We start from the raw sequence: 12810 nt of genomic DNA, 5'->3' as shown, positions 1-12810 counted from the left end.
GATGATACTGGACCAAGAAATTCCTTACCAGGATCAACCTGTAGTAGCTGCGGCCATCGCAGACCACCTCGTGGTCCACCACCTCGTTGATAAATTCGTTCAAACGCATCGGCTACTTCAGATGATGTTTTCGCTGATAGCGGCTCTGCTTCTTTATATCTACTTGCAACATCAACTACGGTTAGCGCGTATTTGTACGTTTTTCCACGCACAGTATCATGCGGTAAAAACAGAATATCAGCTTGATGAACTTCATTAGGAACACTGACATCGAAATACGCGTACTGAATTTGTTTAGGACGTGGTAGATAAATTTGCCATATTGCTTGTTTGGATAACCACGTTTTAGCAGTAGAATGTTTAACCGCCGCTGCATCAGCGAGTTTACCAATTGCTGCTTTGCCTCTCCAGTATCCAACTGGTGAATAATAAATTGATTCCATTATTAATTACCAGCCCCAATCGCTAATTTACCTTTCATCGAGGATCTTACTAACCAATTAGCTAATGATTCTCTAATATTTTTATTTTTTATAGAATTTAATGAATGGATTAATTTTACATCTGCAATATGCCTATCTTGTAGATTTTGACTTTTATAAGCTACATCATGAGCATGACAAGCTCGATCAATAGCGTTTACTGGTTCCTCGCCTGGTTTTGGTTGATCTTGATTATCGAGCCTGATATCGAGTCGAGTACCAGGACCGCAATAATTATATCCTGGTAGATGTTTTTCCCCACTGTATTTAGCCCATGGAGTACCTGGAAACTTTGACATCAAATTAGCAATATCACCACCGCGCTTATTAGGTAAAAACGAAAATTTCTTTCTACCGCACACAGAACATTTTCCACCGTACGCTATTTTTTTATTTTTTGTTATAACTGTAGCTAAATCAGTAGTTGGAGTTTTAGATCTACAGCGTAAACAATATAAATTCATGTTATAATATATATGGATATAATTGATTTCTCAGCAACTCGGCAGCGAGAACCTGTTAAGCATCATCCTGCGCTACCGAACTCCATCAGAATGATTATCATAGGACCATCTGGATCGGGTAAGACGCAATTATTACTTAATCTGATAATGAGATGGTTGAAATGGGATAAATTATATTTAGTAGCACCATCCGTTGATGATCAACGATGTTATGATGTACTTAAAGATTTCAATGAAAACGCGCGATTACTGGATGAAGATAATGATGTTATAGAGTTTATAACCGATATTAATGAAGCACCATCCGTAGATTCCATAGACGGATTTATTAATAATTTAGTTGTATACGACGATGTGATGCTAGATAAACAATCAAATCCAGCCAGAATATTTTCCCGAGGTAGACATAAAAATACAGACGTGATCTATGTTACTCAACGATATACACAAATTCCGAAGGTGATCAGAGACAACTGCAACATTTTAGTTGTGTTTAATGGCGTAGACACACACACACTTAGAAATATTCATCAAACTTGGTGTGGTGATGACATGGATATAATTAAATTCAAAAATTTCTTCTCACGAGCGCAAGCTACTCCGCATGGATTTATAACAATAAATTTACATGATCCAAGAACAAGATATCGTGTGGGTCTTGATAAAATATTTGGGTAACAGGGGAGCAGCAGAGAGGGGTGATGATAAAATTAAATTGAATTAAATAGATATCATTAATATAATGAACAACTGTGCGTGGTTACATCAAGGAACCACTAACAATTGTAATAAAAAATGCCGTGGAGAATATTGCAAGAAACATAATTATCTTATAAAGAAAAATCCTCATGCTGGTCCACGAAGTTGTGTTGGATGTAACAACGGCGTTAGAGGATTATATCAGATTTGTAAAAATTGCGGTGGAGATCGATACAGAAGTTTGATGATATATTATAAACACAGAAAGAACATAAATCCAAAAATAGAAAAACCACCATCAGAACTTGAATATTACTTGAAACATAGAACAAATTCCCATGATTCAGATGAAGATTCCCATGATTCAGATGATGATTCCCAAGACTGATAGCAGCAGAGAGGGCTCGTCTACAATTCTGTTTGGGACAAACAATAATCGTAGACGTGGTAATTGACCTCTGTGAAGGGTCACTATTTTTTTGGGTCCAAACACAAGGGTGACCACTCCCTTAAGTGGTCTGTTCACCCTCTCTGCTGCTCCCCGACATCGAAGGAGACCGTTTAGGAGCCTGGACAGACGAGCACCCCGACGACAAGATTCTAAGTTTCGCAAGTGGCGGTCTTAAAAATTACGGCTACGAATACCGGGACAAACAAGGAGAAGTGCACACGAAGTGTAAAGTGAAAGGATTGACTCTGAATTATCGTACCAGTCGAGTGGTGAACTTTGGCGTATTGAAAGAAGCCTTGCAGTCTGGAGAAGATGAACACTTTAAAGTGACCACCTATCAACCCAACAAGATTGTACGTTTACCCACTCACCACATCGTCAGTCGACCCTTGGAAAAAGTCTATCAAATCGTGTCCCAGAAGCGAGTGCGACTTCCCAATCATTTCACCTTACCGTATGGACACGTCGGTATTTGTCTGTATATAAAAATAAATCCTAGGCAAGATCGATAGTTCATTCTGACTACCAAGACCAAGCGAACAAGATGAATACTTTCAGAGAAACACAAAACAAGTTCAGACAGGCACAATTCAAGTTTGGGGTTTCTGAAGTGGAATGCGATTGTGTGCATTGCGATGGGATCGATGTTGTACGTTGTGACCTTAGCGATGCCGTAAAGCATCATGGGAACTTTGTTCTCACTGCCCCTATATTGGAAAGTGATGCTGTGCGTGTCAAACCTGAGGGATGCGAAAGCGATGCCGCTCGTCCTCTTGGACACTCTACTGGGTTTCGTTTTAAAGGTGGATATCAACCTTCACGTCTACCCCCCTACGGATGTCATCAAGCCCTGAGCAAATTCCTGTTCATGTCACTCAACCCTCATCGAAACGAACCTGTGAAAGACGAATATTCGTTTCCTGTGCGTTTGTCGGTGTAACGTCGTCGAGCTGACCCTTTGAAACCGGGCAGGGTTTTAAAGAAACAATAAACACGTTCGTGGATGACAAATGACAATATATTAAACACTGGTACTAATGGTATGAAAATAACACAGAAAAGCATATAAAATGAATATAAAACATATGAAATATACTTTGACTACTATGTCACATTCATGTAGTCAAAAAGTTCTAGCAACTCCATATAAACTTCATGTATACAAATATCTCTAGCAAACTTTCATATAAACAAATGCTTGTTGCAAACCTATATAATCAACTACTGGTTGCAAACATTTATGTAGTCAGACACTACTGTCTCAATTCACATGTAGTCAAACCACTACTTTTTATTATGCTTTTACTTGTAGTCAGTACACTACTTGTTATTGTGCTTTACTTGTAGTCAAATCACTACTTGATTGGAAAATACAGGTTGACACGGCCTTCTCTCTGGCACGGTCACTTTCCCCTCCGCACTTGTACCCGTACGTTGGCACTGAATTGGTGGGTTATACTAGTAATGGTACACCAGACGTCATGGTATCCACAAGCCCATCCGGCTGCTCATAACCGGCGAGCTGAATATGGAAAATAAACACACCTTTCCAATAGTCTAATTTAATTGGAATGGGTTTGTTGCAACTACTTTAAGAATATACGATAGGTACGAAGTATGACATAGGAATGCTATGCAATAAAAATAAATATACGTAATGCTATGACGTTGCTACATACATAATATGTTTTCGAAATTAGTCGTGATAGCGACTAGATGAAATTAACTCGTTATCACATTGCCTAGGTTATATCTTAATAAACTGAATTGCAAATACGATAAACGATGTGACCACATAACACAACAATGAACGTGATTTTACGAAACTGAATAATTATTGTAAATAATAAAAAAAGTTGACTAAAAAACATTCGACTCACCCAACTGTTTGGCTCTAACTAAATTACAATGGCACCTTCCCGACAGCTGAATATGTTTAGAGCTTCCCTCTATATTGGCTGTGCCCTTCAATATCTCTACCCGATATATATAGTAGTACGTAATAATATATTATTTCGCACGTGCCGCGCGAGCAATAAAAGCGTCACGCGATACGACGAAAAATTACATTTACAGAAATATTACGGCGCGTGAAACAAGACAACCTGATTATATGAAAAGTATGGAAGACTAAATGAGCCATATCGGGCATTTCGTAACAGTCGGAATACTGCGACTTTGAAAATCATCTTCAATCGTTCAAAGGAAAATGGCCTAAGTATCTGGGAGGACCGACCCCAGAAGAATTAGCCAGAGCCAGATTTTTCTACTTGGGCGAAGGGGATAAAGTCAAGTGCTTCAGTTGCGGTGTGTCACTTCACCACTGGGAACCACAAGGTTCGGCCTACCTAGAACATGCTCGTTGGTCACCGAATTGTCATTACTTACCCTTAGTGGGACCGAAACATTGAAGTAATTTACCATGTCGTTGAAGAAAAAAACCAGATTGGTTAGGAGTCAAATGTTGGACATGGCCGAGACCAGTATTTAAACTTCATTTCAAAAACGATATTGAATCATTACCTAAAGAACTGCAAGAGAAGATTTACAAGGAAGTTTGGCAGGGACTTGCCAGAGTGAAATTTCAATGGCTAACTATAGAACTTTTGTGCCGAGAAATTCACAAGAGGAAAGTGAAAAAGTCAATCAGTGTTAGATTCCTCTGGGTCAAGTGTGCATTCATCCTATTATATCACTCTAGACCGTTTACATCAAAAGAGTTCAATGAGATTCTTGGACGTTACCCTGAGTGGCAGTGGTCAGAAATTACTCGCTATTTGGATTACTTTTGCTCTAGGAGAAGAGTGTGAATTGTACTGACTGACCTGTTTATGGATACTTTACAAGAGAACATTCCTGCTTTGCCTGTGGAGTTGAGAGAACGCATTTACCGAGAGCTGGTCAAAATACAAGTGAAACGTAAAGAACAATTGCATCCGTTACATCACTGGTGTTTGAACCACTGGTACCTGAATGCTATACAAGGACTGATTCAATTGAAAGTGTTCCATTGGACAGACATTGATCAACGACCCCCTGGTTTAAAAAAGGATTGGTTTGCTATTGATGATTCTATGTACTGCATTGTAAACTTACTGCATTGAATTCCAGAGGAAGAGTTAACGAATTACCAACATCTTTTACACAATATCAACTTAGTGAAAGAGGAAACTTCTGAACGAATTGTAATGTGTAAATTAGTGATTAAACGAATTAGATTCGACAATGAATTAAAACCATGTCTGTGCAAACGGTACATTTCTTGTGTCAAAAAGAGGCTCTAGTATGACATATTCATGGATACTTTACAAGAGAACATTCGTGCTTTGCCTGTGGAGTTGAGAGAACGCATTTACCGAGACCTGGTCACAATACAAGTCAAACGTAAAGAACAATTGCATCCGTTACGTCACCAGATGTTTAACCACTGGTACCTGAATGGCATAAGAGGACTGATTCGTCAGAAATTGTTTCAGTCCTCAGACCTTGTTCAACACTTTGTGTTAGTGAATGAACGAAATGTTCATCATTTTGGTTACTTCGAGATTCACCTAGAGCAACGCATTGAGGAAGACGAGTTAAACGATTACCAACATATTTTACGTGGAATCTGCTTAGCGGAAGAGGAAACTTCTAAACGAACTCTGAAGTGTAGCTTACAGTATGCAAGATTTAGATTCCCAACTGAAGAACGAAGATCTCTAGTTAGAAAGTACCTTTATTGCTTCCGAAATAAAGAGACTATAAAAACAGGAATCCATGCCACGGCTTATGTCATAAGTGATTGAACAGATTGCGTGGAAGGAACTCAATGACCATATTCAAACCGTGGATCATTACCATCAATTATTACAAGAACTGTATCCAATCAGTTTGGGACGACGCATAGTGTGTGTCTTAGTGACTTGTTTTCTGGGATTTCGTTTACCAGTCGATTCCTTGTGGACTCTTTACGAACAGTATTTACCACCCCATTCAACATGAAAGTGGTGCCTTTAAATGTTCGCGAGAGACTAATTTTGCTCAAAGCCTTACGTTTTCATCTGGATATTTCTCCACCTCTACGGGAAAAAAAGATTCGGCAACTTTTAGCTACCCAAGACGTGTATGACGATGTGTGTGTAGCTTGTGACTTACACCCCCATTGGACAGATGTCCGTGCCTGGACAAAATGGGATTTTGAAGCTTGGACCCAAGAAGTGGCCCAGTATGCAAGATTCCAAAGAAAAAAGTCACTTTTCAACCTGTGTTAGTGACAGTGCCAGAAGAACCCGTCACTCAGGACAGAACTGTCGTGGAGATGCCTGAAAGACCCTTTCGGGAGGTCACTTGTGTGACCTTACCCCCTATAGAACTGGTCAGAACATTACCCAAAACATGTTGTACAGAAACATGTTTCTATTCCACTTTGATGGTTTTCATGTGCCTTTTATCGTTGTACTTAAGCCTTTGGCTTTTATGTATTTTTGTCTTTCGTGTTCATGTTTAAAACATTCAACAAATGTGTCCTGAAAAAAGTATAAAAACTCTTGTCTTGTCTGTTTTCGTGTCACAAGTGACATTCCTAACACTATGGCTACCTCTGCTGTCTCTGCTCCCTCTTCCTCTACTGTCAAAGTCATCGACGAACACTTAGATCGTGCCATTTGGGAGGCTTTGTATCTTCGCCATCCCTTTAACATGCTCATTGCTGGACCTAGCGGTTCAGGAAAAACCGAATTCGTCAAACGTTTGATCGAACATAAACATTATTTGATCGATCGGCCACCTCAAGGCATCGTGTGGTGTTACAAAGAGTGGCAATCGGCGTACAGCCTCTTGTGAGAAAGTCAAGGCGATTCCATCGTGTTTGAGGAAGGCATTCCTAAAGAAGACGACGGAATCATGTCTGACTTCCGTCAAACCCATTTGGTCATTTTCGACGACATGTTAGGAGAAGACGAAGAAGAAATTAAACTGTGGTTCACGTGCAAAGGGCATCATCGTAATGCCAGTGTCGTTTACATCACTCAGAATTTGTTTCAACAAAGTAAAGCCCATCGCACCATCAGTCTCAATGCGCATTACGTGGTCTTGTTTAAAAGCCCTCGAGATAAATTGCAAGTGCAAGTCTTAGCCAAACAGTTAGGAACGCCTTGGCTCACTCAGGCGTACGACGATGCCACTCAAACTCCACACGCTTATTTACTCGTCGATTTGAAACCTACGACTCCCGATGATTTGCGATTTCGTACCCAATTGTTTCCCCACGTGTCCCAATACGGAGGGCCTGTCCTGTACATGTCTCCGTCCGCGACTTAATTTCACTCCAAAAAAAATCTATAAAAACCTCAGACACTTTTCGTCTGTCTCACACAGTTTGAACATGACGTCCATTCAGTCGCATCTTCCCGTCAAATTGATTCGTGCCTTGTATGTCATCAGTCGAGAAAAAAATCCACAAATACGAGCTCGTGTCTTAGAAGCTCGTCTCAAAGAAGTCTTACGATGGTTCACGGTGACAGCACGTCAATTACTGCAAGGGATCATTCAGATTCCTCATCAAACCAAACGCTTTTTTGATCGAAAAAAAGTTGCTTTGACCCAACTGGCTGATCGCCGCATCGACACTCAAACCAAAAATCAAATCATTTTGAAACCTAGAGAGAGCGGTACTCTAGGAGGGGTCATCATTTGCTCTCTCTTAAGATGGGATCCTAATGCTCCCAAACTTCTCCCCAAGAAAAAAGTCAAACGAAGCTCCAAGAAGAAGAAAAAGAGCCACGGTGTCAAGACCAGGTCCCCAAGGAGACCCGTGTCTCCAAGAACTTCTCCAGTGGCGGGACCCTCCTCTTACCGGTCACCACCCCGGAAAAAGAAAAGCCCCCAGAAAAAGAAACAGAGAAAAAGAGCCCAGAAAAAGAAATGCCCACAGAAAACTAGTCGCAAGAGAGGCACTTGGGCCATGACACAACCTTACACTCGCAAACCACGACCTGCAACGGCGGTGACCGCGTCTCCGGAAGCTTCAGGTTCATTCACTTCTCCGTTGATTACACCAAGAACTGAAACGTACTTGGAGACGTTGATCACACCAAGAACTTCTCCGTTGATGACCCCAAGAACTTCCCCAGTGGCAGGACCCTCCAATTTAGTGGCAGTGGCCACTGCTCACAAAGTACCTTCTCCCAAAATCAATGTCCAAGGGAGATCGGGCATGTTACAAAGTTTACTGGATTTGTCCAAGCAAGAACTGGCTCGATTTAGTCCGTTGCGTACCCCTGCACGACGTGTCATGCCTGTCCTCAAGTTGATACGCCGTAAAGACAATCAGTGGCGACGCGTTTCAATATAAAAAAAGGCATGCGACAAAGTAGGGGTATCAGTGAACTTCCAAAAGATGTCACCTCAAAGAAGTGCACACCGTCACTATCGTCAAAAAAGAAAGAGACAAAGGCAGACTCGTCATCCGACAAAGCGCTTAGCCAAGCATCGACGTTACCCTAAGAAAAGATACAGTCATTCAAAGAAAAAGAGGCGTCAACAAAGGAGATGATTCCTTGACGATTTTGGAAAAAACATTGTCACTTTATGACAAAGCGCTAGTCCCAAAAAAGATAAAAGCTCGTGTGTTAAGTCATCGACGTTAGTGTATGCTTGGTGAATGTCGAGGAACTCACAAGCAAAGATGTCACCCTCCAGAAAACATTCCTCTTCTAAACCCCAAGGAAAGAAAAGGAAAGGACTGCCTCCACGTTTAGTCAAACATGGGGACATGTTATCTGTCCTGTCCAAAGCTTCTCCACCCCTGCGAAAAAAACTCATTCAAACAGCCTCCAAAGAGGTCATCGATACCGTGTGCGAATGTTGTTTGAACGTGTTGAAAAGCACGATCCCTTTGTCCAAACACCAGAAACAATGCTTAGGCAAACATCGTCACGTTCTTCGCCAAATGGTTCAAAAGAAAATTCCCATTCGTCAAAAGAAGAAGATGTTGGTCCAACGTGGAGGACTTTTACCCCTCTTGTTAGGCCCATTGCTGAAAGGAATCTTAGGAACCGTGTTGGGAGGACTGGTGGGAGCAAGATAAAAAGGACCTATGAAGTCCCAAAATATAAAAATCGGCCCCTGACATACCATGGAAGGACGGAAACTAGCTTTAGTGCCTTACAAACGATGGATGGAATACCATCGTTGGCAAGAACAACGCACCCCGCATTCACCTCTCAATCCCAATTTGACTGAGATGTCCCAGTTACAACACGAACTGCAGTCCTTGATGGATCGCCAAGATTTGTCCGAAACAGAAAAATCGCAAAAGTACGGTCAACTCTTGCAACGACTGCAACTCTTTCACCAGAAAGCTTTAGACGAAACAGCTCTACGCACTCTGAAAGATTTTAAGACCTTGATGAAAAGTCCAGTACCATCATCACTACTACCACCACTACTACCATCCCCAGGGGTCACCAGAGATGCTACCCCATCATCTTTTTAACCGAAGCTTTCATTTCTTCTCGTTGAGGTGTGGGGGACGGGGTCAACAAGGATGCTGCAATCTTACTAGACATGGGAGCTGCTGACGGTGTTTGAAACACTTCTCGTATCTCTTCTTCCTCAGGTCTTCGTGGGGTAGCATCTCTGGTGACCCCTGGGGTTGGTAGTAGTGGTGGTGGTAGTGATGATGATACTGGACTTTTCATCAAGGTCTTAAAATCTTTCAGAGTGCGTCTTTTTCTGCCAAATCTTTGTGGTGTATTGTGTCATCGGTGCAGCCATTGCCAATTTGAGTTTGCAACAAGGTAACAAACAATTGTGGACCATTTTATTGAGCAGTTGCATCGGTTACCTGCTTCCCAATCCCTCTTCTGAAATTCCCTTCCAACGGGAACAACGAGAACCTTGTGTCCAGTGTCAGTGTCAGTCACCACTCCAACAACAACAACAACAACAACAACCCTATTTTCAGCAGAGACACGCCTCTGACTTCCAGTAACCCCTCGGACAGCCACAGAACTCTGGAATTATGAGTCACCCTAACCAATTTTACTTAACCTTACCCAGTGACAGTTCCATGGAGGTGTTTCCCAACAACACGTTGTGCTGTTACGCGGCCAAATTACCTCAGGCCATCCAATTAGATCACGAAGCCCATTGGGAAGTGGCTTTAGTGGAAATCATTCACCCGACCCAAGTCCTCAATGTCCTTCCCAATCAAAATTTGTTTACGGTGGAAGTTCATGACGAGCAAATGCAACAGTACTTGGATACCTATGGCAAATATGACAAGAAAACCCCTGGCACAAAAAATCAAATGTGGACCGCCTATCACTTGTTCATCCCCCCAGGCTATTATTTTAGTGGTCAACATTTGGTGAGCACCATAGCCTCTAGGTTTAATGTCGTGTTTCTTAAAGCTTTGGAGAGTGTCAAACAAGTGTCGCTTCCTGATGAAATTTTTCATGAGGGGTGTAAAATCATGTCCATTTTATTTTGTCCTGAATTGTTTGCCATGGTGGGAGGGGACATGGCGCTGAGGAAGAAAGTAGAACAACAAAAAGACGAATTACCAGTCATTTACGACAACGATTCTTTTGCCATGTTTTTTCGTGCCGAGGTAGAACTGAACCAAGGACTGAATTTGATTTTTGTGTACTCCGATGTGGTGGAGTATAACGTGGTGGGACACGCCTCCGTACCGTTACTGCGTGTCATTCCTTTCAAAGTGGATTCTGCCACGAACGCTGACGAGGAAGGTGGAAACACTTATCACGTCCACCGCGAATTTGTACATCCTCACTATTTGCCTGTCAGCAAGTCTTATTTGGATACGGTCAACATTGCTATAAAAGGAGATCTGGGACAAAATATTCCATTCACCAAAGGAAAAATCACGGTGAAACTCCATTTTCGAAAACGGTTCTCTCACGAGTTGTAAATCATGTATCCAGTGTACCGAGGGGTTGCTCGACAGCGAGGACACGGTTTAGGAGATATGTTAAAATCGGCCTTTCGTTCGGTGGCTCCGGTGTTGAAACCGATGGTGACACGCGGATTGCACGCCTTGAAAGATGCGGCACTGACGCAAGGCAAAGAATTTCTCCAAAATGTCATCATCAACAAACAAAATCCCAAAGAAGCCTTCATGAGGGCAGGCAAAAATGTCTTGCTGCAAACGGGTAAAAACCTTTTGGGCCGACGAGAAACACCTATAAATGCCCTGCACGCTACCGAGTCAGGCATTCCTACTTCCTTGATGCCACAGCAAGGACAAGGCAGAAAGAGACGACGAAGAAAACACCCTTTCACCAGACTTCACACGACTAAAGCTAGAAAGGCAAAGAAAAGAAGAACCATTCGAGACTTAGACGTTTTCGATTATTAAAGTATTGAGAAACAGACAAAATGATGCACCGAGAGTCTTGCGCCTGTTCCAAGTCGGAACTGGATCTGTTTGCCATGCTACCCACCATGATGACAATGAAAGAATCCCAATGGATGCAATTTCACCCCGTCTCCTCTTTTTGAGGATTCCGCTCCCATCGAGTTTGAAATCAAAGGTCAGCCCGATCTGAATAGCAGTTACATGTACTTGAAAGTGAAATTGATCGAACCACCCAACACTGACCTAGACAATGATGATGTAGTAGCTCCCGTCAATAATTTCATGCATTCCTTGTTCAGCGAAGTGGATTTGTACTTGAATAACAAACTGGTCAGCAGCAGCATGGATACGGAAAAGAAGCCAAGAACACTCATCTGGATGCTTGCGTGGTATGGAAACCTGACAAAGCGACTAAGTTCAACAGCATTACAGTTGCTGGGGATGATCCGTCTGAGACTGAATCGTAGCAGTGCCGCTTTCCATCTGATGGCTGCTGCTGATGCCACTTACAAAACCAAAATCGAAGAAGCCAGACTCTACGTGCGACGTGTGGAAGTGTTGCCTAAAGTGGGAAACGACATCAGTCACACGTTGAGCAGAACGACCGCAAAGTATCCGATACGTCGTGTGGAAGTGAAAACGTTCACCATTCCTGCTGGACAGCGATCCATGATCGAAGATCATCTATTACAAGGACAGCTATCCAAACGTTTGATTATTGGTATCGTCAAGAATTCAGCCTTCAACGGAACCTACAATGAAAATCCTTTCCAGTTTCATCATTACAATGTGTCCAAGATTGAAGTCAGTCGCGATGGCAAGGCGTTGTGTACCAGACCTTTCGAACGTAAGTTTGGTGACAGGAATTACTTGAGGTCGTACTTGTCCCTGTACGAAGCTACCGGACAGTTAGGGACCAACACCAGTCACGGTATTTAGTACGAGGAATATGCAGGAGGCTATGCTTTGTGGGCTTTTGATTTCACTCCTGACCAAGGCAGCGACGAGGGACATTTTCACCCTGTAAAATCCCGCAAGATTAGTGTGGAACTTCAGTTTGCAGAACCTTTACCCGTAAATAACACGGTGAACTTCATCCTGTATGCCGAATTAGATAATACCATATAAATCAACTTTTTAAGAGAAGTCATTCTAGATTATTAGACGCCATAGAAGACTGTTATCCCTCTTTACCTAGTGGAGAAACTTTGGACATGGAATGTGAGGAGACCGTGGAAGAAGAATCTCAAGACAAAGACGACGAAGTTATGATGATGAAGTCAAGATGGCCGGAACAAGAAGCGCATTTAGTCTCCTGTTTTGCTACAGTCCTGGCAGAAAAAATGAAGG

Source organism: Sinohyriopsis cumingii, unplaced genomic scaffold, assembly GCF_028554795.1.
Source record: "Sinohyriopsis cumingii isolate HCF-2022 unplaced genomic scaffold, ASM2855479v2 utg002675l, whole genome shotgun sequence".
NCBI lineage: Eukaryota > Metazoa > Mollusca > Bivalvia > Unionida > Unionidae > Sinohyriopsis > Sinohyriopsis cumingii.
This window is presented reverse-complemented; position numbering follows the sequence as displayed.